We start from the raw sequence: 27,719 nt of genomic DNA on the forward strand, positions 1-27,719 counted from the left end.
GGTTATACAGAGTTTTTTCGCAAGAACAATTTATTCACCAGAGACTTAGATTGGTACAAAGTCCCTAACTTGTCCCACAAAGCCTTCCCCATAGCTTCCCTTGATACATTCAGCTATACTGAATCTGAGACACACAATCGTATTGTGCTTTTTTCCTTCCGATCCAACTTCTTCCATTTTTCATCGGACACTCCCGTTGGTTTAGTACCCAGATCTACCGTGATCCACTGATCTTTGTCCACCAACAGATCCTCCATCTTGAGTTTCCACAACTCAAAACTTTGACCATTAAATTTCTTGATCTCTATCTTTCCACTGCTCGCCATCTTCTTTCACCAACAGAATCGATCTCGTAGATCTCCCACTGAATAGGGTCTACCATAGGCCCGAGCGAAACCCCTCACCAACAAAGGCGTCCCCTTGAAGCCAAAACAACTATGATTCCAAATGTAGGTTTTAACCCCGTATAGAAATTACCTGCATACGAATTCTAAAACACAGAAAATAAACAATGTGAGAGCATAACACATAAAACACATATACACAGATATTTTCCCCTGGATCCCAAAACCGGGACTACCAGCTTGAATTTTTTTCATTATGTTCCTTTCAATGTTACAATACATATTTATACATGCCGAAGCATCCAATACCATGGACCGAAAAACCATCGCATCCAAAAACATGTGCGAAAATCATGCACAAAACCATAGGTGGGTTTGCCCAACCTAACATAGGGTCCAAAACCAAAATTTTCTGGGGTGCTGCCCTAGACCCCATAAAGTGGGGTTACGGGTACGCCTCAAACCCCCTGTGACCCCCACCCCCCCCACTACACAATCAACGCCAACCCCCCGGTTAACTACGTGGGCTAGTCGTGGAAAGAATATAACACAACCCAACACATGGAACTTATGCATAGGTTATATTAGGGTACAGGTGAGCAGGATGTGGACTATCATCTTACAACAGATGGTTTGATCATATTTAGGACAAGATATATGTGCCAGACAATAATGAACTCAAGAAGGCTATATTGTGATAATTTCATGCAAAACTGTATTCAGGTCACCCAGTGATCCGGATTTAAACAGGAACACAACAAATTACACAGATAACCATAAATACAAATATGTAGTGGAAATAATCCTTCATTTCATTACTGTAAAATAATGAAATATGCTTACAAACAGAAATGGAAATAAACCATCCAAGGTGATGGTAGCTTATCTCTGAGAAGAGATGTGGCTATTACATGCCTCTGAACTGAGTTAAAATGAGGCTTGAAGGCCTATTTATTGTTGAGAAATAATGGAAAACCCTTAACATCCCAAAACCTAACCCTAGAAGATGAAACGCCAAATTGTGGGCCCCGTTTTGGGTAAGTTGGTACATCAACTTCCCGAGGTTGTAACTTTGGCACCCGATCTTCGTTTGGCATGTAAAATAGCTCATTAGAAAGATCTATCCGAGCACTACAACTTTGGGAAGAGAAACATTGGTCCATGGACCCGTGCTGCTCCCAAATTTCCCCAAAAACGTCGTTTAGGGCCTCAAAATGGCTCTGAAGTTCAGGATCCAAAAAACGGCTAAAAATAGTAAACTATGCTAAAATTACGGAAACTGAAAAATGGAAAGAGACAGTTGTGGGGGTTCAAGTGGGATAAGTGGGTGGCCACCAACATCCACCTAGATCATTCCTCCCCCCTTAGGAAGCAATGGTCCCCATTGTGTTGAGTTCCTCCAACTACTGAACTTCGTCCTTGGTGAGCTGTTTTACAATCTCAGATGTGTCCAGTAATGGTGGGAAGCATGGTCGACGATGGTCTACATTGAACACTCGGTGCAGGAAAAGGATTGAGGGAACATTGTGCTCCAAAGAATTATTTCCCACAACCTTGGTAATGGTGTAAGGACAATGTCAGAGTGGTCTGAGCTTTTGCTGTGTTCTGGTAGGGCAATATTTCTGCCTATGAAACCATAGTTTGTTCCCTAACTAAAACTTGACTGGTACCCCTCTGGGTGAGGAGAAGTTGCTCCTGTGTTCTTTCATGACCGTACCCCTCTATTGTTGTTGCTGCTGCGTGGAGGAACGCTTCACGGGGGTCATGGATGTGGCAACGATCTTCCCCTTACTTTGGGAGCAAACCAGACAAAAAATGAATTTCCTAGTCTGGGAGATGAGCTTGCTGCCTTTCTTAGCAATGATCAAAGAGGTGGTGGTAGGTGTGGCTACCTCCAGTATCTTGTAAAATGAATTACCCAAAGAAATAATAACAGGGCGAGGCCTTGACTCATACATAACATGTCACCTCCACAAGTATGGCTGGCCTAATAATACATGCAAACATCCAGAGATGTAACATCACACAATACCTCGTCTATGAAGGATTTGATGCTATAGGGAAGGCAACACTATTGGCGAACTCGAAGATCTCGTCCTTGGTGAAGCCACCCGATACTGTACAGTTGTGGGTGTGGTGTAGTCGGTAGGCCTAACCGTTTCACGACCTCTGCTAAGATGAGGTTCTTTTGGCTGCCACTGTCGACAATGAATTGCAGCGATGAACCCTTCACCCACATCTGTGAGTGGAAAAGACGCTCCCCCTCCTCTGGATCTTCAGGCTCATTCTTCTGGATCTTGGCGGTGGCAATAGTGGCGCTGGGCTCCGCATCAATGATCTACTTCCCTTTCCCATTCCCCTTGTTGGGTTCTGACTCAGGGTCAGAACATGCATCTAATTATGAGTGGGACTCTTGTGGAACTCGCACCACCTTCTAGTGTCCTTCTTCAACTTTGTGGTGTTATTATTTTCTTGTGGCTTCGACGGGTTGTCTTGGGTCACCTCACCTTGGCTTTGTCCTTTGGTATTCGGATTTGCAGATCCAAAGTCTCGCTTCTTCTGTTTAAACTTATGCTCGATTTTGACAGCGTATCGGTACGCTGCGCCGAGCAAGGAGATGTTCAGGAACTCCATCCCTTCCTGGATGTATTTGTGTAGGAAGCCATGTTATTTGAGTACCAAATGTAGCTCAGAGTCCTTGATACCCAACTGTGTGCGAAGGGTATGAAAAATGTTTGTGAACTCTAGCAAATCTTGGTCCCTTCCCTATCATAGCGTGGTCCACTTTATGTATTTGTCCTCATAGATTTTGATAGGGTAGTACTACTCCTTGACGGCATCTCGGAATGAATTCCAAGTGGGTGCGGCTGAATGTAGTGAGCCTGTACTTTCATCTTTCTACTCGGAGTAGGTTTCCCATCAGTCCTTGACGTAGGTGGCTGCTTTGAGAAGAGCGAAAACAATCTTTTCCCTACTCGAAAATTCGTGAACATAAAAATACCCCTCTAGCAGATTTAACCATTTATCTACAACATCTATGTCTATCTGACCCTCGAATATGGATATTTCAAAATTAACTTGTACCTTAAATGGTGTGGCATTTCCAGAGTAGCTGGTGGAAGCTGATGTGTTGCCTCTGGGTAGCCGTTGAAGGATCTAGGCAAAGCTGTCCATCATCGTGTTCCTTTGCCGCTCAAGGGTTTCTTCGAGCAAGATTTGATAAGATCTCCTGCCCCCTCGTCTTTCTTTTCATCCACCATTGGAGGCCGTCAGGATTTGCGAGGATTGTCTTGCAAAGGTTCGACCAGTTCAAGCCCTAACTCCTTATATCCCAACCTCATTGGGGACATGCAAAGAAAAATACAGAAAGAAAGCAGACTGCTGTGATACTATTGATTCGGATTTAAATAGGAATGCAACAAATTAAAGAGATAAGAATAAATACAGATATGTAGTGGAAATAATACTTCATTTCATTACTATAAAATACTGAAATATGCTAACAAATAGAAATGGAAATAAACCATCTAAGGTGATGGTAGCTTATCTCTGAGAAGAGATGTGGTGGCTACATGCCTCTGAACTGTGTTACAATGAGGCTTGAATCCCTATTTGTCATTGAGAAATAATGGAAAACCATTAACATCCCAAAACCTAACCCTAAAAGATGAAACGCCAAATTGTGGGCCCCATTTTGGGTAAGTTTGTACATCAACTTCCCGGGGTCGTAACTTTGGCACCCAATCTTTGTTTGACACGTACAGTGGCTCGTTAGAAAGATCTATCCGAGAAATACAACTTTGGGAAGAGCAATATCGGTCCATGGACCCATGTTACTCCCATATTTCCAAAAAAACGTTGTTTAGGGCCTCAAAACGGCTCCGGAAGTTCAGTTCCTGAAAAACTGCTAAAAATAGCAAATTGTGCTACAATTACAGAAACTGAAAAATGGAAAGAGACAGTTGTGGGGGTCCAAGTGGGATAGGTGGGTGGCCATCAACATCCACCTGGATCACCCAGGATACCAGAAGACATTGACAACAGTGAAGAAGTTTTAGCATTGGCCAAATCTGAAGGACATGACAGAGTTTGTGGCTAGATATTTGGATTGTCAACAGGTGAAAGAAGAATTTAAGCATCTTGGTGGACTACTATAGCCGATTCTGATTCCAGAGTGGAAGTGGGTGGTAATTTCCATGGATTTAATCACAAGTTTTCCGAGGACATCTAGAAAACATGATTCCATCATGGTTGTGGTAGACAAGTTGACAAAGGTAGTGCACTTCATTCGAGTAAAATCTAGTATGTATTTGGCTAGTGATGTGGCATAGGTATTCATCAGAGATGTATTAAGGTTGCATGGTGTTCCAAGGAATATTTTGTCAGAAAAGGATGCTAAGTTCACTTCCAAGTTTTGGAAGGAGTTGTTTGCAGGTTTGGGGACAAGTTGGCCTTCAACACAACTTATCATTTGTATATAGATGGACAAACAAAGAGGGTCAATAGGATATTCGAGGACATGTTGAGGATGCATGTGATGCATCAACAGATGATATGGGAGGAGTACCTTCCATTGGTTTAGTTTTCTTATAGCAATGGGTATCAAGAGTTCTTGAGGATGAGTCCATTTGAGGCACTCTATGGGCAGAGTTGTAATACTCCCATCAATTAGTGTGATCCAGTTAACATGGTGTTGATTAGACCAGATATGTTGGCAGAGATGACACATGAAATGAAGGTAATCAAGAAGAATATAAAAGAAACACAAGATAGACATTAAAGTTATGCAGATCAGAACAAGATGTTTAAGGATTTTTAGGTTGGGTAATAGATATATTTGCACATCAAGCCCAAGAAGAGCTCCTTCAGGATTGGATCGTGTGCCAAGCTGGCACCTCGGTTTTTTGGACCTTTCAAGATTCTTGAAAGGATTGGACCATTAGCCTATCCACTTGCTCTGCCTTCGATAGTGAAAGTCCATGTTGTTTTCCATGTGTCGTTGCTTAAGAAGTATGTTAAAGATGTTGATCATGTGATTTAGTGGTCTGTATTGTAGGTGGAGCCAGATGGATAATTCTAGCTGAAACCTTAGTGTATATTGTAGAAAAAGATGCACATGCTCCGAAACCAAGTAATTGAGCAAGGTAAAGTGTAGTGGAAACATTTTGTGCCCAATGAAGCTACACGAGAGATGGCTGATCAAATGTGGGCTATGTATCCTTCTCTATTTGCTAGTTGAGTGAATTTTTTTGGTATATGTTTTGGTATATGTACATATGTATATGGATGTAAATACCGCCATGAGCTGTACTATAAAGCTTCAATAAGAGGTATGGGTGTCATGTATTTATTGTTGTCATGTTGTTATGTTGTCATGTTGGTTTTCTTCTCAACAAGTTGATCATTGTAAATATTGCATCAAGCTAAGTTATAGAGTTCCATGGGTAGTACATTTTTCTTTCAACAATATTGTTGGTTTTAGGTGTCATTGAACACCAAGGACAGTGTTCCCCCATGGGGGAGGGTTCTATAACAACACTGGTCAAAATTCTAAGTAATAAAGTTAATAAAGACAAAATAATAACCAAGGTCATGTGGCACTTATTCCAAGCTGAATGTTGGGAAAAACATCATAGTGTGGGTGTTCATTTGATTTATTATGGCTAAGGAAATTGGCAAAGGCAATGACAAAGGATTTGGAATAGAAAAGTGGCATTAATTGGCATTTTATTTATGAAAATAATGGAAATTAACAGAAAAGGAAGGTGAAAGGACACATGTTGCATGTGAGGAGGAAAATAATGGAAAAATGAAGAAAATAGAGGCCTCATTAATAAAAAGTATTATGAGGATCAGTTGGTACCTTTTGTCAGTTTAGTTTGGAGTTCTATCTCTACTCTTTCTCTCATACTCTTGGACACTTAGAGAATTCTTGGAGCACTCTAACATTGGATCAAGGAAATAAAAGGAAGGAAAAAGAAGGTAAAGGGAAGAAAAGATCAAGAAAGGAAGAGCGGGATCAAGCAACTACAACGAGATTATTTGCAGGTATCACTTTGCATGTGTGATTTCCTTGCTAGATGTGGCATGCATGGTACATGCTTGCGTGTTCTTGGTTCTCTTGTTGTCATTGGCATGGGTGTTGCTAGGTGTGACAATGTTATTCATCCTTGCCTTGCTATTTCTAGATAGCCATGGCGTGGTGGGTTCTCTTGTATTTGGTTGAGTTGGATTTCTGGATGGATTTAAAGCTTAGTGGGGTGGTCTCATGATTATTCACAAGGCTTGGGAATCCCAGAATGAGATACACGGTAAATCATGGTTGTGAAAACCTTGATTAAGCCTAGGAATCCCTTGACCGATGAATGGCGGGATACACGGTAAATCTCATTGGTGAATACCCTTGATTAGGCCTAGGAATCCCTTGATCTGTAATGGCAGGATACACGATATAGCCTAAAGTGTGGATACCTCGCAAGCCTAGGAATCCCTTGACCAGTAATGGTGGGATACATGGTAAATCCAAGAGGTTGAGACATACAAATTCCTCATGGTTTAGGTGGAGAGATTCAGAGGCATCCATGATTATTTATGGCCTAGTGATTCAATGGGGATTGTGACAAAGCCCAATTCTATTGATGAGGGTTGAGGTGGTTTGGCCTTAAGAATTTCTGATTGGTTTTGTTGTGAGTTCCACATTCATGCTTGGAATATGGCATGGGGGTGATTGACTGAAAGAAAGATTTGGTTTAGCCTAATCTATGGTCACGTGGTTCATGGAATTCCCAGACCTGGTTGGCTTATGAATTCATTAATAAGAGCTCCTTCTCCTTGGTATTTCATGTGTAAATGTACTGGTTCATATGTGATTCATATGGTTGTTATATACTTGTCTCTGTTGGTTATATGTTGGTTATGAATATGTTTTATGATAGACTTGATGTAAGGATCTCATCTTGTTTTGATTAAAAAATGAATGTACAATGAATATATGACCTAATAGATGACAATGCAGCTATTCTGATAAGGCATTAAGGCTTCTTTATGAAACTTAGATAAGTATGAGAACTATATGCTCAAATATGTTGTTATGAGCTGTAGATTACATATTTGTGACATGTTTGATGAAATGTATGTAGGGGTCATATTAAGTAATTGTACCAATAATTGCATTAGTAACCTTATTCCATTATTACTTACCATTTTTGAAAGTTTCGTGAAGTTTTGGGCAATGGTTTGAGACCTAGCCCTGAAAAAGTGGCTCACAATATGGGGTTGTTGGTTTAGAATTTGCTAAAAAAGTCCACAGTCACTGGCATGCCTTGATGTGGGAGCGACTGAAAGGCCTCAGTCACATGCATGGATTGTCATGGGAGTGGATGATGGTCCAGATCGATCAAATGTCAAGTTGTCTGAGGGGTTAGTCACCTGGAAGGATTGGTTGGCTCTTGAAGGTTCTATAGCATGTGTGGAAGGTAAGAATGGTTTTTTTTTGTCGGTTCCACTTCCTTAACTGTACATGGGGAGTTGAATCACATCATAGTAGTCTCTTGTCACATGTTTACCCTAGTGGACTAGTTAACTTGGGTAAATATGGGAGGAGGGTGTTACAAAGGACTAAAACACAAAGCACAAACATAGAGTAATTTGAGTTTGCTCATGAGAATACATAAAGGATTCAAATGCTTTTATTTATTCAAAATGTGTTGCTACCAAAAAATATTACAAATCTGAGAGTGGAGTCCTCAGAGTACTTGAAATTTCCACATTGCTACACAACAATACCATGCACAACAACCAAACACCCTTGGTAACTCATACAACATCCAACCAAACTCTCTGAAAATTGTGCAATAGCTAATCCAATGCCAATAGTCCAATAGCCAGGAGCTTGAAACGACTCGTAGAAAACTAATAGGACAAAATAAAGAATGAAAATCCCCTTTTCTTCCATGTTCGTGCAATTTATTCTCATGTTGTTGACCTCTTCATATTCCACTGAGACAAATCACTTCCCTTGTCATTGACTGCTTCGTCTTCCAAAACTGAGTCAATTCGCTTCCTCTCAGTGTGCAGACAAATCAAATTTGTAACCTCCATCTCATTCTCACAGTGCGTCCAATAGTGTTTGTCTTGTAGTGGCGTGACTAAATAAATTTCGATTTTGGATGTGTCAACAACTCCATGCAACAAGAGTATCAACATGCACTCCTAGGAGAGTCAAGAACTCTACATTAGTCGCCATTTTGATGAAATGTAGCTACAAAAGCAGCAACAACTATTAGATGGGTGTATCATCAACTAACATAATAGGTGTATCAACAATTTAAAACACATGGGAGTAACAACATATATTACAAACTCAACCTAAACTTATTTTTTGTTTGATGAGGATTTCCCGAGGCCAAGGATGCTCTTGTATCATTTTGTAAAATAATAGAAAAATATCTACGTCTTTTGAACTTACATATTATAATATTGTGTAGTACTTTTTCCTTTGCTAGTAGATAATATCACCATACATTTATTGTACAAAAATGTGTATGTCTCATGTTAATTCATTCCCTATTCCACTGGTTTTGTTTTTATAATCTATCTTTAGTAGTATAACTAATTACTCACTATAAATATTCTATTTATCCTTACAAAGGTTCTATTTAACTTTTATATAAACTCTGTTATTAATTATTTTTCTCCTCATTTTCAATGGAGTTTCCACTCCTTAAAGTTTAAATCATGGAGTTATAGATAAATGCATTCTATATCTAACATTTTAACTATTTCAGCGAGTGAGAATATCGACTTGGAAAAGTAGAAATATGGAAACTAAGAACAGAGCTCTCTAGCTCTTCCCAACCTTGACACCTTGATTCAAGAAAGGGTCCCCTCAAGTACTAAATATGCAAGTCCTTCTTTTGTCACACTTATATCCTTTCTTGTTTCTCATTAGTTCAACACTGCGTGCTTCTCTCCAGAAAGATGAAAAAAATGGATTATCCTACTACAAGTCAATTGGTAGTTGGTAACTACCTCCACCTCACCTAGTGGGTGGCAGGTAGTTGCTAGCTCATTTATGAGCTCCACTTCTCCACTCTTAAAGGAAGCCTTCCGCCTTTTAGGAAAGTTAATGATCAATTATTTCCATGATCATAAATAATCTAATCATTCAGATTAGATGCCTAGGACTTAATGCGTGGTAATCAATATCCAACATTTAACTTGCAACCATAACTCATTAAGCTAGGTGTAACTTCAACATTAATTTCTAGATTCCTTTATTTCATTAACAACATAATAATTACAAATTCACATCTAATATTTATCAGCAATACAATGCTGATAAATCAATTCTCAAACAAGTTCTTAGTTAAAGAAACAATCACACTTGGCCACATACAAATTAACAATAAAACAAGAAGTCAGGGGTTATCACATTCACCATATTCTCAAAAGTGTTGGTTCATGAACTTCACCTATTAGTATGTAATTTCATCCAACACTTCAACATTCCTAAAGTGGAAAAATCTTTTATCCTTACCTTATTAACTTTATACAAGAAGAAAATGATCCTAATTCAATTCTCATGCATTATTGGTGCAAAACTTTCCATGATTCTATGGAATTTTACAAGAAGAAACCATTTACAATCTCTTCAACAATTTCTTAAATTAAGAAAACATAACCAATTTTTCCATAAAATATCCCCCTTCATTTGAAGATTGCACCAACTACTTCATTCACAACAATAACATGTATATTAAAACTGTTGTGGGAGATATATAAGCTAAAACACTTAAGCATTAAGTCTCCAACAATAATGGAATGAATAACCATAGATAACGAATGGGTGCATGCCACCACATGAAACATGAGGGTGGGGATGGATGACCTCCAAAGCAGACATACACTAGTAAAAAGGGGGAAGAGGAAAATAAAGCCTCCACTCAATTTTAGGGTAAAATTAACAAATGTTAGGATAAGGATAGAGAGGGTCAAAAAGAGAGGGGAGGTCACTAGGTTAATTAGGATTTTAGATCTTGATTCTTCTACTATATGGTTATAGATTATTATAGTACTTATGGCATCTTTTCTTGGCACTCCTAGCTATGGGATGAGGATCCACAAAATAAGACATTACAATTCTATCCCTCATGAGAACAATTCATCATAATAACACAATTATAGTATTTCGTGTAGTTTAAAATGAATTAGATACACGCATGGAGAAAAATAATAAAATGTAATGAAATATACAAACATGAAATAATAAGAATTTATGACAAACAAATTTCCATGATTAGATTTAAATATAGTATGATGCCTCCCCCCCCACCACACACACACACAAACATGAAATAATAAGAATTTATGACAAACAAATTTCCATGATTAGATTTAAATATAGTATGATGCGCCCCCCCAACCACACACACACACACACCCCCGCCACACACACAAACATGAAATAATAAGAATTTATGACAAACAAATTTCCATGATTAGATTTAAATATAGTATGATGCCGCCCCCACACCCCCCCCCCCCCCCCCCCCCCCCACACACACACACACACACACACCTACACCTTATCTTTTTAAAAAAGATAGTCAATGAAACTAACTCTATATTCATCATAAGAACACAATTATAGTATTTCGCGCACACAAACACATACACACACACCTTATCTTTTTAAAAAAGATAGTCAATGAAACTAACTCTATATTCATCATAATAACACAATTATAGTATTTCGTGTAGTTTAAAATGAATTAGATACACGCACACAAAACTTATGTTTTTAAAAAAGATAGGCAAGGAAACTAACTCTATATGATATATAAGACTTATCTTTTTAAAAATTATAGTCAAAGAAAATAACTCTTTATGATATATTTTCCACTTAACCATAGACAATTAATGTAGGTGCTACTCTCAGGCCAAGCTACGAGACCACTATGTCAAACATACCAAGTTATGATTTTTTAGCTTAGACAAGCCAACCCATTTTGTCTAATGGGTCAACCAATTTGCTCATTATAAAGCACTTTACAAATCTCTTGTACCCTATAATGCTCCATATTATATGTATTTGAAATATTTTTACATTTTGGTGTTAAAAAAAACAAATAATAATAATAACCAACCTATACCCATCTTAAACTTGGATCTATCAAGCGCCGAGAGGGATCAAATCTCTCGAGATGCAAACCTCGTTTTTTAGCGCAAAACATGAGGAAAGGTTTGCACCTCGAGGGATTTGATCCCTCTCGGTGCTTGATAGATTAGGGGTTAAGATGGATCTAGGCTGGTTTCAGTTGCACGCGGTCATACAAAATTTGTTGAACATCTCATTATTATGATCATTTTAAATATTCTAAATATGTCTGAGATTAATTTGGTCAATTTGTTTTTAAATTTGCGTAGTTACCTCAGTTTGTTGATATGAGAGAGACTGGTAGTAAATATACCCTGCATCTCTTACTATTGTATTAAGCATCATACCCTATCTCTCTTACTCTCCAATATTAATAGTAGCTTTCTCCAAAGTCAATCATTGTGACTTATGGAGTGTTAAACCCCAAATAGTTTTCAATGGTAGTTGTTTTATATTACCTTGTTTGAATGCAAAGTGGTTAACAATGTTGAATGATGGAAAATGGGAATAATAAGAAAGAAGCCAATAATGAATAGTTTACAGTTTCAAGAATCAAACATTTCAAGTAAGTGAACATTTTATTTAAGATGGAATTTCAAGTATTGTATTTATGGTTGAGTTGTTGTAACACAAAAGTCAATGCACGTCATCAATAATTTTTATGTGCTTACATTGAAATCAATGCACACTATTAATCTAATTACTTTGAAATTTATGTACATCATACATCCAGTTGCATCAAATTAGAAATCAACATCTACACTGAAATCAATGCATCTAGTGCAAACAATCAATTAGGATTGGAAATCAACATCTATGTTGAAATCAATGCATCTAGTGCGAACAATCAAACCTGATTAGAAATCAATATCTACACTGAAACCAATACATATAGTGCAAGCAATCACATATTTAACTCAAGCTATTTTAGTAAACATCGCACCTTGTCTCTCTTGCTCTCCAATATTAATAGTAGCTTCCTCCAAAGTCAATCATTGTGACTTATGGAGTGTTAAACCCCAAATAAATTTCAATGGTAGTTGTTTTCTATTACCTCGTTTGAATCTAAAGTGATTAACAATGTTGAATGATGGAAAATGGGAATGATAAGAAAGAATCCAATTCCAAATAGTTTACATTTTCAGGAAGCAAGCATTTAGGGTAAGTGAACATTTTATTTAGGATGAAAATTGAAGTATTGTATCTATGGTTGAATTATTGTAATACATAAGTCAATGCACATCATCAATAATTTTTATGTTCTTATAGTGAAATCAATGTACACTATTTATCGAATTACGTTGAACTTGATGTTCATCATACAACTAGTTGCATCAAATCAGAAATCAACATCTACACTGAAATCAATGCATCTAGTGCAAACAATCAAATAGGATTGGAAATCAACATCTATACTAAAATCAATGCATCTAGTGTGAACAATCAAATATGATTAGAAATCAATATCGACATTGAAACCAATGCATCAAGTGCAAGCAATAAAATAGGAGTAGAAATCAACATCAAGCAATCAAATAGGAGTAGAAATCAACATCAAGCAATCAAATAGGAGTAGAATTCAACATCGAGCAATCACATATGTATTTATAAAAGCATTCTAATTTTTAGTTTTATTAAACCTTGACTTAATCTCTATGAGAATATTTTTCATAGTTGTGAGGGTGGACGATTTAGATATATCTCAAAAGTAATAGTAACCATTTTGCTTTTATATTTAATTAAAATATGTCATAAAATTAAATTAAAATAAAATATTTATAAAATATTTTGATTGTGAATTGATTTATGGTTTTTGGGCATGTGGTATTGATAAGTCAGGGTCTTCGCCCATGGTATTATGATTTTATTTTATCTAAAAAATTGTTCGTAATTATATATATATAAATTAAATTTTATTATTTTTATTACTTGGCTCAAACTGGTTTATTGCACTAAGAAGGACTACAAAGAACATGGAAGATTTTGTTGTCTAACGTATAACATATCTAACATCTAACATCTCATATCTCACATCTAACGCCTACACATATACCCTACATCTAACATCTCACATCTCACATCTAACGCCTACACATATACCATAACATCTAACATCTCACATCCAATGCCTACACATATACCCTATATTGGGTTGTAGAGCTCCCCTCAGTGCAATAATAAATACACTAATTATAGAATAGAAAAGAAAAAGAAAAAGAAAAGGAAGATCGCATTATTAACTAAAATTATTGGTTAGATGATTTATGCATGGACTTTTCTAATGGATAGAAGTAAAGAATATATATTTAATGGATGTTGAAGAGGTCATGAGGGAATTTTGACTTTTGGGGTTTTTCTTTGTAGTTTGGGCTTCATGTTGAGGAGATTGTCAACGAAGTCAGAATACTTAGAATAGCCAACTTTTTTTATGTTTAGCCGGAGGAATAAACAATTGGGTCGGTTTCGTACTCACATGACATAAGGTCGATTTCGACTACTACCACTAAACCTCTAAGTACCTACATATGCCCCCTTCGCAAACACAAGTAAATTGAGAGATTTTAACCTTCACTCTTTTGGTACAAAACACTTCATCTTCATGACACTTATGAATTGAATTGCCACCCAAAAATTAAAATAACTAACTTTATTAATTAAAAAATCAAAATATTCTTATTTGTATTGATTGAAAAATTAATTAAGAAATTTTTTTTCCAAAACTTTGTTCTCCAATAAATAATTTTCATCTATTCCCATCTTCATCCTTATTGTAAATCAATTACAAACAATAACAAAAACTATAGGTTTACCCATTACTATTTTTATTCTCATTAATATATTTAAAAAACCTTTAATTCTCATTAATATATTTAAAAAACCTTTAATGAATCAAATTTTCATTATTAATTAATACAATAAATCTAATTTTAAATTAAAATTTATTTTTTAAAATTAAATAACTTTATTTATATGTACTGAAATGTACATTAATATATCATGTAATTACTTTGGAACTTTATTAATTCAAGTTAATTGTAACTATGGAAACTTATACACCTCGTGCAAGTACATATGCATATGTTTAATAGTCTATGTATACATAGACTTGCGTTTTTAACTTCAAGGATAGGGATGGCATAGTTGGGTGGCCGTTAGACCGAAGACATTAAAGTGGCGTGTTTATCCACGTTCATGGTATTTGTTTTTTTTGTTTTTGGGGTAATGTATACTTTTTTCATTTATTTTTATTTAAAAATTATATATTGATACCAAACCAATTCATTATTATACTTACTAAAGAAATCAAAACTCACTAATAAAGAAATCAAAACTCACTATATTAATAATGAGATTTAAATTTGGGTAAAAAAGATAATAATCATTTGTTTTATAGTGAGATTTAAATTTGGGTAGAAAAGATAATAATCATTTGTTTTATAGTGAGACTTAATTTTGAGTAAGAAAAATAATAATCATTTGTTTTTTTTGAGTAATGAGAAAGTTTTTTTAAAACAAAATTTTTCCTTTTCTTTTTATTTAAAAAATTGATATAGAGTATTGATACCAAACCATTTCATAATTATATTCTAGAAAGACATCAAATCTTACTATATTAATAATGAGACTTAAATATGGGTAAGAAGGATAATAATCATTCCGATTAACTACCCTAGGTAATTCTAGTTAACCCTTTTCTCTTTCTCTCTATAAATAAATGAATCAAAAACACATAATTTAAATATTTAATTCTTTGAAATTTTTCTTATTTTTATTAAAATGTAATTACAAATCTAAAATAATTATTAAATTATAAATATTTTTTTGTTAGTCAAAACAATTTGTATTAATTCATCATCAAAATATTACATATGCTAGAAAAACATACTTTTGTTCTCCCAGCTTCAACCCGACCAAATTTGTTGTTCAGTAGATCAAACCAAAATTCTAGAAAAAATTGCTAGGCTTTACATAGAGACCATAATTGAGCCAGCCAAAGAGCCCAAAAAACACATAAGATAAGCAAGAAACCAACTAACATCATAGAATAGGACGAGAATTTGGTGCTTGACCAACACCCAGAGCAATTGGTTGATCAAAGTCCCGATGGGCATGGAACTCCACATGAGCGAAGCGCGCCTGAAAATCATCCAAGCGATCGTTTGTGATCCTTTGACCTCGTCACAGAGAAGCCAATCAATCAAGAATGTCCCATTGATTTTGTTGTAGGTCATTGAGGGAAGTTATGACTTCGTTTTGATTGTCATAGGATTGCTTGCGAATATCCTCCAACATAGCCTCGATTGTTTCGATCTGCACATCCATAGAATTTAGGGTAACCGACTGGACCACCTGGCCGAGGGAGTGGGCTTGGTCATGTACCCCATCCTCGCCCAACACCCACTGCTTCATCCTTATCAGAATGATCTCCTCCTCCTCTTAGTGCCCCATGGGCCTCACCCCCTCTTCTGGCGCAACATTGCATTATGCTTAGACATTATTGCTCAACACTTATGGCTAGGGGAGGTTCAAATGTTCCAAGGCCACTACCCAAACACCACTTTTACCCAACATAATTACATTGCCTCAACTCAATGCACAACCCTCTCTCAAAAGGAGGCCACCTAGTACAAGGTTGATTATTCCCCACCAATGCCCTACACTGATGCATCTCCCAACCACCAAACACTCGAAGCTAGGCCCGTATTGGTTGGCTCCAGTCTTTGAAACCAAAATTCACCCAAGAACAAAGGAATTGAGCATACCCCACATGCGACACTGTAAAAACTAGAAAAACACAACTGCAGAAAAACAAACCGAGAACCCTTACCACTGTCCATATTAGTTGGCTACAATATTCAAACCCAAAATTCACCTGAGAGTAGAGGAATTGAACATACCCCACATGCACTACAATTAAAATAGGAAAAGTACAATTGCAGACAAAAAAAACTAGGGCCCTTACAAATTTTCCTCCTAGCGTGTCCGAGTTAACTAATTGTCATGCACTCTAAATCAGAAGGTTGCTTCAACTCCCCGCTGCTTCGAAAATCAACCACCTGTGAGGAAGGCTCTCATCGAGGCTCCAGGGTCCCAAATAAGATGACCCAAACCATACACAAAATCACATAAAGCACTGCGATTCCTAACAACAACTTCCCCAACTGGAGCTTCCAAACAGGAGAGCATGCACAGGGTGATCAATTGTGCATACTCAACGACATTTGCACCACCCTCACTCAATCCCATAACTTGAAGATAAAATAATGCCCATGAACAGGTCATCCACCTTATAAGTTGTTTCATCCTTCTCGATGGTTCTCTAGCCCACCGCTAGCTGTCCTGGCCACCTTCATCATATGCCATGATCGTACTTTACACGAATTCGCCCCCTGTCTGTCTTCAATGTGAGTTTCCAAGTTCGCCAGCCCCGTCGGGGTAAATTATAAATATTATTTATTTAAGTTGAATTTATTATTTATTTTCATATTGTATTTCTATTAAATAATTTGTATATTCATATATATCTCGTAGTCGTCAATTGAGTTTAGTTTGGGTGGTTGGGTAGAATAATTGTCATCCTCCCCACTTAAGTACATGTTGATGGTCTGGAATATAGTAACATTTTTGTGCTCTTAAGTGAGTCTATAGTGAGGGTTGACTTAGTACCAACAACCACAACTCTTGTCTTCACCCTAATATAGTAGCAACAACCTCAACTCTTGCCTTGTACCAACAACCTCGACTCTTGCCTTCACCCTGAGAGAGGGGCTAACTTTCTTCCACAGGGAGTACCCAATGCCCAATTTTTTTTTAAGTCAATGGGTTATTTTCCCCACCTAGGATCAAATCCCCGCCAATCACATGATGAGATATAATGCTTTAATAAATATTGTTGTATTAGTCTAACTAATAGATGAAATGACTCTTTTTTGGGGTGCAACAAAGGTTTTTTAGAGTGTTAAGTCTATTTATGCATTCAAAAGAGCCTTTTAAACAACAAGAAATCACAATACTGCTAGAAATTGGAAATTGTATTGTTTGATTCACAAAAAACTATTTCATATTTTAACTAATCTCTCACAATTATTTCATAAATTTCACAAACAAGTCACTTACAACATGTCTCCTAAACTTGAACTCATGTAGTTGGGAAAACAAATTGTTCACCTAAAACAATATTAAGATTATAATATTTTTATTAAAAATGCATTAATTATCTCTAAATTTTTTCTTAAAATTATAATATTTTTATTAAAAATGTATTAATTATTTCTTTATTCCTATTAGATAATTTGGAATATGAATTAAGAGTTTGAGTGGGTGAAAGTCACGGACAACTGAGACGGAGCGGATCTGAAGCCGGGGCGATGGCGAAAGCAGGCATAGCGAGTTTCGATCCGGAGGCTGCGAGATCGGCGAGATTGACGACGGCCCTGTACCTGCCTATCACTCCACAGGTGAAAGAGGGCTACCGGCATTGAGTAGATCTGGCACCCAGCAAATGCAGCACCGCAAATGGCTGCAAAACGCGTCCGGAATCAGAGCGGAGGGCCTTCAATCACTGCGTTTTGATAGGCAGTGGTATACTGATGCAGATCCAAGGACTAGAAGCCCACGGCGACAAAACCCTGGAGGTAAGAAAAAGAAATCTTAAAAATATTGCTCATCAGAACCCGTATCTGTATCTACAGGCTGCAGATCTCGTTAAAAGCCTACTTGAGCAAGTGCCATTAAGCCCAGATCGGGCATTATCTTACTTGATCCGTGGCATGGAGCTGAGATCGAGCCTCGAGATCCAAAATCTAGAACCGCGCACTGTTAATCAACCCCCATTTACGCCCTGGATAGGAAGCAGAGCCTGCGTCTACAGGAATTTGATCCGGCAGACTGATCCTCTGCGAACTACAGTACTTGGGCACAGATCGGGTCATAGGCTATCAGATCTAGACCCCTGTGGAGCAGATCCACCCCTATGTAGGTCAGATCTGGAAATACACTCATCGGCAAAGATGATTGAAGATAAAAAAAGCCCTCTCTTTATTAGATCTATGGGAGGGAATACAATATGCATTGAAATAGGGATATGGGAGGCAATAGAAATCCTCAAACAGAGGATACATGAAAAGACTGGAATCCCACCAGGCAAACAACTCCTCCTCTATGCAGGGAAGGTAATTCAGGAGGGGTTCAAACTAATGGAATACGGTATAGCAAAGGACTCTACCATCTGTCTCAGCACAAGATTGCGCGGAGGCTGCCCCGGCACAAGTTCAAAAGGACCTGTTTCATTCAAAGATGCAGTGAAAGGGAAGATGGAACCACAAAAGAAACCAGAACAACAAGCTACAGCACCAGGGGCATACATTGTTGAGCAGACAACACAGAACCCTGCATTAACAATATCCATACCAGAGGTAAATGAAATACAATATGATTACTCAACTAAAGCAGTGATATGCAGGTTCAATGGATTTTGGCCCAAGCCGGAAGCCCTTCGCCAATGGATATACTCCATATGGACAGAAAACTGTGATATCCACCTCTGTTCAAAAGGATTCTTTATTGTCAAATTTGACACCATAAAGGACAAAGAATATGCATTGAACGAGGGTCCATGGTTTTGGGGAAACGTTGGCCTTTTCTTGAAATCTTGGTTCCTGGATTTCGATCCAAACAGCATGGTGGTTACCAAAATGCCAGTTTGGGTAAAACTGTTCAACCTACCTATTCACTTTTGGCACTACAAGGTACTAGAAGGAATAGGCAATACCTTGGGATCCTTTTTAAAAGCAGATCATGAGCGCCTATCCAAGGATATCTACACTTTTTCCAGGATATGCGTGGAGGTAGACCTCAGTCAAGGCTTACCAGATCACATTCTCCTAATACATAATGGAAAACAATGGGCACAACCATTGGATTATGAAAACACCGCCTTCCGCTGCCGCATATGTAGACAAACTGGTCATCTACAGAATGCATGCCCACAAAACAAAAAAGAAAGGAAAAGGAGACAACCACCAAAGCCGAAAGGATGGCAATTTTCAGCCACATGGGCGGAGGATATAGAAGAGGATATAGCAGAGGAAAAGAATGCATAAACCACCAGCAATCTACAAGAAGATGAAGAAGAAAGGAACAACCCAGAAATCAGCAAAGAAAGCTACCCACGCTACCTACAGAACAAGGAAAATCTGATTGAAGGAACAATAGACACAAATGCAGGTAACCCTCAGCAACAATATGAGAACTCCATGCAGGAAATAGGAGGCAACAAATGAGCATGTTCACCAACAAGCACAGATTCTGAAAAGGACATCATGGCTGCCACAAATGAAACAAACATGATTATTGTAATAGCTCCGCCTAACAATGAGGGTTGGCGGAAAGTGGAAAAAAAAAGAGTAGGAAAGCCTAGGTTGACAATTTGATTGATTATTAGATCCTGATTAACAGGACAAGTTTATTACAACAATGCTATACAACATCTACAACATGTAATTTTACTCTTAAATGAATAAAATTACGATTTTTCCAGGGGAAAAAAAATTTGGAATATATAGAGTGTGTTTTTGAGTCAATTTCATTAATTAATAAAGGTAAAAAAATTGTTCACCAATCACACAAATGTAATATTAAATGTAAATGTAAATATAATATTATTTATTAAATGTGCATTAATTGTTTCTTTATTCATATTAGATAATTTGGAATATATGTATTGTGAAATAAATATTTTATAATTGATAGTTTCTTTGTTATTAAGTTAGATTTATTTTAAATTTGGATTTATTGAGGGAAAAAACTATTCATGCGAAGGAATGGGTGATGTGACACCCATTCCAACCCCTCCTATGGTGCCCGACGATCATGATCCGATATCCCGTCAAGCCCCACCGTCGACTGTGAGCCCCCCCCATCCTCCTCCTGTCACTCTTCGCCTCATGTCGGACCCCACCATTCGTAGTCGGAGCACCTCCTCCTCGGCCACCCTTTCGTCCCCTCATCCCCTGCTACACCTTCCGCCATCCTACATTAACTACAACCCATCCCATTGAAACTACTTTGTCGTGCCTATACATTCACATTTAAACTACTCTGTCATGCCCTTCGAATTCAAACTGCTCACGTCGCTAGAAGCTCTTCTTCGTCATTCTCCCCTACGAGACTGGTAAGCGATGCACCAATTCTGGAGGTCCCTCCAATTACCTGACGCCTCTAAAATTTCAGAGGTAAATGCATTTGCCCTGCGACCCTGCTACTATATTATTTTAACCCAAAAGTGTAAATTAAACCATTTACAAGACTTTACAAGACTTTCACTAGAAAGTGGTTCTAATGCTTTGGGTTTCACTGCTTTATTTCTTAACTGTAGAGTAGTTCCAATGTTTTGGGTGAAGCTATTTCCTATCACGATAGAAGCATGACTTAATTTCATTTAGCTCATCATTTCAGTCTTTTCAGGATTTTTAAAATTATAATCCAAAATTTTGAAGTACAAAAGCTACTCAGTTTACCTTGTTCATACCCCTACTTTCCTCTGTAGTCATTCTCCCTTGAAAGGATGCATTAAATATGAAACCATTTAAACATATATTCTCCTGGTAAGGGTCTTGCATTTGGAATTTCATAAGCATATATGCCACCTCTTATAAGAAGAGAGATTGTTAAGAATACAATTTATCGTCTTCTTGAGCAGCAACATTTCTTATGTAACAAGAATGAGTGGCTTTGAAGGTTGTTGTTATGATAGAGTAGTTAAATGCAGTGAAAAGGTTGCAAAGAATTCCCATAGCTCTACTAAGTCCTAGAGAAGAACAACTTTAGACCATTTGCTTCTATTACCAAAGAAGTCATTCTTACACCACATAATAATTATAAAATGATGGACTCTATGATGATCATGATCATGTTCCCCTTGAGAATCCTAATAGGCAAATTCTTTCACAACCAAATGATCAAGGCCTAGTGTTATGTGTATTTTGTGCTATATGATCTGCATGGAAACAGAGGATTGATTCATGACAAAAGATTAATTCCAGCATTGCACCTATTCTGGAAAATATAAATCAATACAATTTAGAAGTTTCTATTGAAGTTTTGAATCTGTCTTCCAAATCAAGGTCACACTTAATGCATGCATTAGATATGAACAAAGAATTTGGATGATGATAGTTATAGACCTATGATTTACCCACGCGGGAAGTTTGACAGAATAAATTTATGTTGAAACAATATGTGGAACATTCCCAAAGGCAAAACTTTTCAAAGCATTAAATGAAGAATCCAATGTAAATAATGTTCATGACAAAGTTGAGGATGTTTCATTGCCATGTCTAATGAACATTTCCCATCCATTCCTCTCACTTCAAGTAAATACTTTTATACTGTGACAAATGTATTGTCTGGAGATTTAAGAAGGCAGAATCTGTGTCAAGAGTTCATATAGGTTTTGGCTTCATTTTTAGGAAGTTTGCACCTTAGAAACCAATGTTGTTAGGTTAAAATACATAGGATTCATTTACAAGTCTTTTGCTGCCACACTAAGTTATTGTGATACCAACCCCTTATGGATGTGAAATGTAAACTCCCAAAATGAAATTTGTCTCCCATGCACTACAAAATACTATATTCATTTATGTTATCCCTAGCTCATCATTCTTTTTTCCTTCTTTGGTTTATTTTCATGCATATGATATGATGTGGAAATTGTTTGTTATAGAACTTGGCATTGATACAACTGCCAATGGCATGAGTTTACATAATTTATATTATGAATTTTGACATGTTCCATTCAAGGGCGAGAGAAGTTGTATACATTAACTTGTTGGGAAGATGTATCTCTTCCTAAGAAAATTTTCTTATCTGTTTCTTGTAACTGTTAGTAGAGGGTTTAAGTTATTCTGCATTACCTCATCTAAGGACCAATCTTAGCAAAAATCCAATTTAGAATATGTTAATAATAGGCATGTATAGTAACTCTGCTTGTTAATCCTTAAATGACAATTATTCCTATAGTTACGAAGAAAATTTTCTTGAATCTGTATGCTTTCCTGAGTTTTCTAGTGCCATATATTATTCTGCATTACTTGGGTGGACAACCAATTCTCTATAATCCAGTTTAGTAGAAATCATGTTTAGGATCTATTTGGTTTGTACTGGCAAGTATGCATAGTAATGCATCTTTTTGATCCTTTAATGGCATTTTTCTATAGTTATGTAGCAGAATTTGCTGAATCTTTATGCTTTCCTGAGTGATTTTCTTATGTTATTACCCTAGCCTTAATGCCACTTCTGAATGACTAGTAATTTTGTTGTATGTTTTTCTTTTCTATTCTCCTTGCAATCTTAAAAATTATGCAAATTTTATTTTTTTGTCCATTGTTTCAAATTTCATTTTGGCTTTCTGCTTATGAATATTTGGAGAACTGTCCTTTGTGAATGGCTAAAGGAGTTATTCTTTTATAATGTTCCAATTAGTTTTTTGGAAATAATGCATTTCTTGGCTTTTGTTAGGGCATATGCTTAAATGCAATTTATCCCCATTTATTATTAGCACTATAGGTTGTTTAATGTTAAAATTTAAATATGTAATTCTATTATCGTTTTATTGTTATCTTATTTTCCAGCTATTGTAAGCATAAAAATGGTGCAAAAGTGGATCATGTGCATTGAGGTCTCCTGTTATCCTAATATGGGACAAGAAATTGTTCAATTTGTGCTTAACAATAGTGAAACAAAACATGTGCTGCATAGAAAGAAAGTAGTGAAGGGAAGGACTACAAATAACGAAGCATACTATATTGCCCTTGTTGAAGGGCTAAAAGAGGAAAAAAAATATTGGTGTCAATGATATCACCGTACTCACAAATTCAGAGTTAATCTGCAACTAGATGAAAGACATATATCAAGTTCGAAAGCACAATCTCAAACCCCTTTACAAGGAAGCCAAAATCTGGAGTTATGAATTTCAATCTTTTAACATAGATTACCATGCAGATATAAAAAAAATGTCCACTCATCTACTGTGTGGAGTTGTCAATGATGACATAGGATCATCATCTATTACACCATAAGTCATTGAGCAACAACAAGATAGGTCCTCATTATGGGAATGCGTGTTTGTTGTCATTTTTGTGGGGGCACTCATGGCATGGTTCTTTCATTAAAGAAGAACCCATTAATGTACTATTTTACCCTAACCTGCAATGATTGGGTTCTCTTGTATGGGTGACAAGTATATGGACAAATGTGATATATTCCATGTATATGGAGAAATGTAATATTTGCATGGTTTGTGAATAAATAATTGAATGTTGTTGAGGTTATAAATATTTTCTTTTGTGTTATTTTACCATGTTAGTGATTTGAATTTTCTAATGCATTGAGGCAATTATGTCTAGATTTAAAGTTTAAATTAGTCAAGGGGCCTAAAAATGTTAACAACATTAATGTGAAAATGTTCTATTTTTGTGAGTTAAAACACAACACCTGGCAACCTCCATCGCCCTCTTTCATGTTTTTTATTGGAATTGGAAAATTACGCTTAAATTATAAGCAAGAAAAAAATATTAAAAACATTAAATCCAATGATTTTTAGATACATAAAATTGAGCAGAATGTGGGGATTACACTATACATTTAAACCTTCTATTTAAATTGTGCACAACTTTTGCATTCTGCAAACCATAATTTTATCTATCAAATACAGGCTTATACTCACCTTCAAGTTGACAATCCAAAATTTTATCCATAGAGTATAGGGGTAGTCTTACCTCCAAGTTTCCAATCTAGAAAATTTATCTATGAAGTATAGGTTGAGCCTCACAATATAGGTTTATTCTTAATTAGTAGATTGCAGTGTGTCATGTTTCCTTGGAATTTGCAAATTGCAGGCTTAAAATTTGTTTATCTCTTTTTTTAGCGGGTTTGTTTCAGAATTTGGTTTATACTTTTTTTCTAGAAAACAATGAAACATGTGAAATGTAAGAAAGTGACACTGAAAATATATAACTCATGTTATCTCAATCACAAACATGATTAATTTGTCAATGTAAGTACTATTATGATGAATCTATCCAAACGCTATGTATTATTCAAAACATCCATAATAGTCTTTAGATATCTTCTTGTAAATTTCAATGAATTACAAATTGCAGTTCAAATTAACTAATAAATATGTTGCGTGGATTCCCATCTCATTACATGAGGAATATAATGGCTCATTATGAACGCTACAAAATTTCAACCTGACAACTGCATAACTACTTGGCGTAACTAGCATGATCCCTCTTCAGCCAAGGATTATATTTTGAATGTAAAAAAGACAAATAGTAATAAAACAAATACTTTTTAAAATAAAATCCTCATTAAACTTACTTTGCTGGTTAATTTTTTTATACAATGATAAATTCAAACACAAGAAACGTATTTCCTGCAATTCCAAAAGTCTAAGATGGTTGTCTAATAATCAAAAAATCAGAAGAAACAAACCAAGTATTAAAATATGGAGGAATCACAACAATAACTTCTTTACATCACCTATCAATTGTCAGCAATAGACAACTACCTAAGCACTATTTGTTACAAGCATTACTTACCATCAATATGAACGCCAAAAAACTGACGTGTAAAATATTCTAAAAAAGAGATAGGATATTGTACAAAAAGTAGAGCAATGTGAAATACAAATTGCGCAATAAATAAAGAAAAAATTAACCACCACAGGAACTGATGCAAAGATAACACACAATGCATAAAAGAAAAGGCACTAACATTTTGCAAAAGGCCTTTGTTAGAGGAAAATAATCTTGGAAAATAAATATATCACTTCATAATCTAAAACCCACCACATGTAGCATTCAAGGTCATCGTTCCTATTTTTATTCACTCGGTTTATTATTGAAATTCCCTTTGTTGACTTGATGTCTAGGACTCTTTTTTTGGACATAACTGTAGATTTCTATGCCTAAGGGTAAAACTCAAGTTTTATGGGTGAATATTTGTAGGTGATTGTTTGCAAATTTTGGGCCATCTCTCGAGAATAGGAAGACCTTTGTAAAAGTAGTTATGTAATAGAGATCGTTTTGTCCCATATCAGGGATATTCCTTTCCTTTCCTTGGCTGACTTCAATAAAGGTAATCAAGTGTAATACATATCAATTCTTAACATGATGACTATTGTGAAAAACTCTTACACATATCCTCTCTTTTGTGTTTCTTGAATGCATATATTCCCTTCTGAGTTAAATTGGTTTGATCTTTACATTTCACATAATGGGGTTCCATTTTAGCAACTTAGACACCCAAAATTATGACATGCATATTTCCATGTCTAGTAGCCTTTGCTTAAACAAAAGTACAAATTTAAAGGCCATTGACACATCCATTAACAGATTGGACTTGATATAGACAATTCTTGAGAGGTTGGACAAGAAAACACCCTCTCAGAGACCTAGACCCTCCTTTAAGAGGCATAAATATGAGGCCATGTAAACATGATCCTACAAACCATTCCTGTATAGGGAATGGCTTGAACTCAGGCACGTTATCTTCAAACAACATGTAGTTAAGAAAGATAGATGCAATTTCCTATAGGGGGTGGTTGGAAGAAACATGGATTTTTGGCAAGAATTGCTTGCAAATGACACTAGTGATAGACACACAGTGGATATCTTCAGTGCCATGAAAATAAAATACAAAATATAACCAAGAACCTATTCAACAAAGTTTCAAGGGAAAAAGGGCAGGGGATGACCGAGGGAGCAATTATAAGTCACTCCATTAAATGTTATGACTTTTGTTACCATGCTTTACAGGTTTTAGGATGGTGAGGTGTTTTAATGGGAAAAGGTGGCTTCAGAAAAATGTTGGGAAATCATTTTCCAGCGCCTATAGGAGCACTAGAAAATCATTTTCCAACACCTACAGGAATGCTTGCAAAATCATAAAACCGAGAAAGTTTGTGTGAATTAAGTTATTAAGTAATGGAAAATGTTTTGTCATGAAATATTAAAGAGTGATAAGGTCATGTTTTATAAAATACATGTTACAATCTTTGGATTAAACATATTCTAATTTTTTTATGAGCATACAAAAGGCAATAATTTTGAAAACAGGGGAAGCAACATCCCCACTCTTGTCCATACTCATATGTGTGCTTATGCTTACAAAAATGAGTAAGAGTTGCAAATCCTTCAAAAATCTGCTAGAGGAAAGACAAGTATTGGCTTCTTTGTTCAGATTGTAAAAATCAGGATGTAATAAGAGAATATCATATTGATCTAAAAAAAATAGAGTACCACACAATGATTTTTGTAACCTTTAGATGGAAAAACACTTAAAGAATTTGAATATTATGAGTGTGAGAAATCAAACATGAATTCTAGTTCATTATAACTATATTCCAATGCTGAAGATATGAACATATGAGCAGAAAAAAGGAGAACAACCATGTAGAAGGAGGACAAACAAAAAACTAGTAACACACGAATATTTGAAAACTTTCAAACTTTTGCAAAGAGAAAACTATATTGATCTTGAAAATCCTACAATACACACAAGGCTTTTCCTAGAGAGTTCTAAACCCTTTGTCTTTCTTTTTCATACATTATATATCAAAATGTACAAAATTTTAAGTTCCATAACATCCAGGAAGGAAACCATAAAATATTACAACCTTTTATGATACAATTTACTAAACAAAGTCTATAACTATTGGAAAAATTATATGTATTCCATGTCATGCTCTCGAACTGGGAATCAGAATACATGAATGTTTTTTACAAGTTTTCTTGAAATCATTTATTTGTATTGCCAAACCTTTCTCTTTGGCATGTTGTTTGTTTGTCGGGAAAATGACTTGCACAACATAACCAACTCTTGACACACGTCACAAATTTTCAATATATGCATGTCAATATTATACTAGTAATAATGCTCCCAAGATGAGAATTTGGAATCACATAATACATAAACCTATTGCAAGCTTGATAAATAGATTAGATCTTCAATGAACGGAAATTGATGAACAAAATAAACATGTGACATCCATTCTATTATGTTGACTGTAATTTTGGAAACCAACCATTATAACTTGTTCACACCCCTTGTGGTATACTCATACACCCCTTGTGCTTTACTTCATTAGCAGGGGAGATAAATCTCCACTGTTGATTTCTAGTAATATTAAGGGAAAATTAAGAGGGAAGATATAG

Source organism: Pinus tabuliformis, chromosome Q, assembly GCF_031772625.1.
Source record: "Pinus tabuliformis cultivar Carrire ecotype Pingquan chromosome Q, CPIR1, whole genome shotgun sequence".
In the NCBI taxonomy this organism is placed as follows: Eukaryota; Viridiplantae; Streptophyta; class Pinopsida; order Pinales; family Pinaceae; genus Pinus; species Pinus tabuliformis.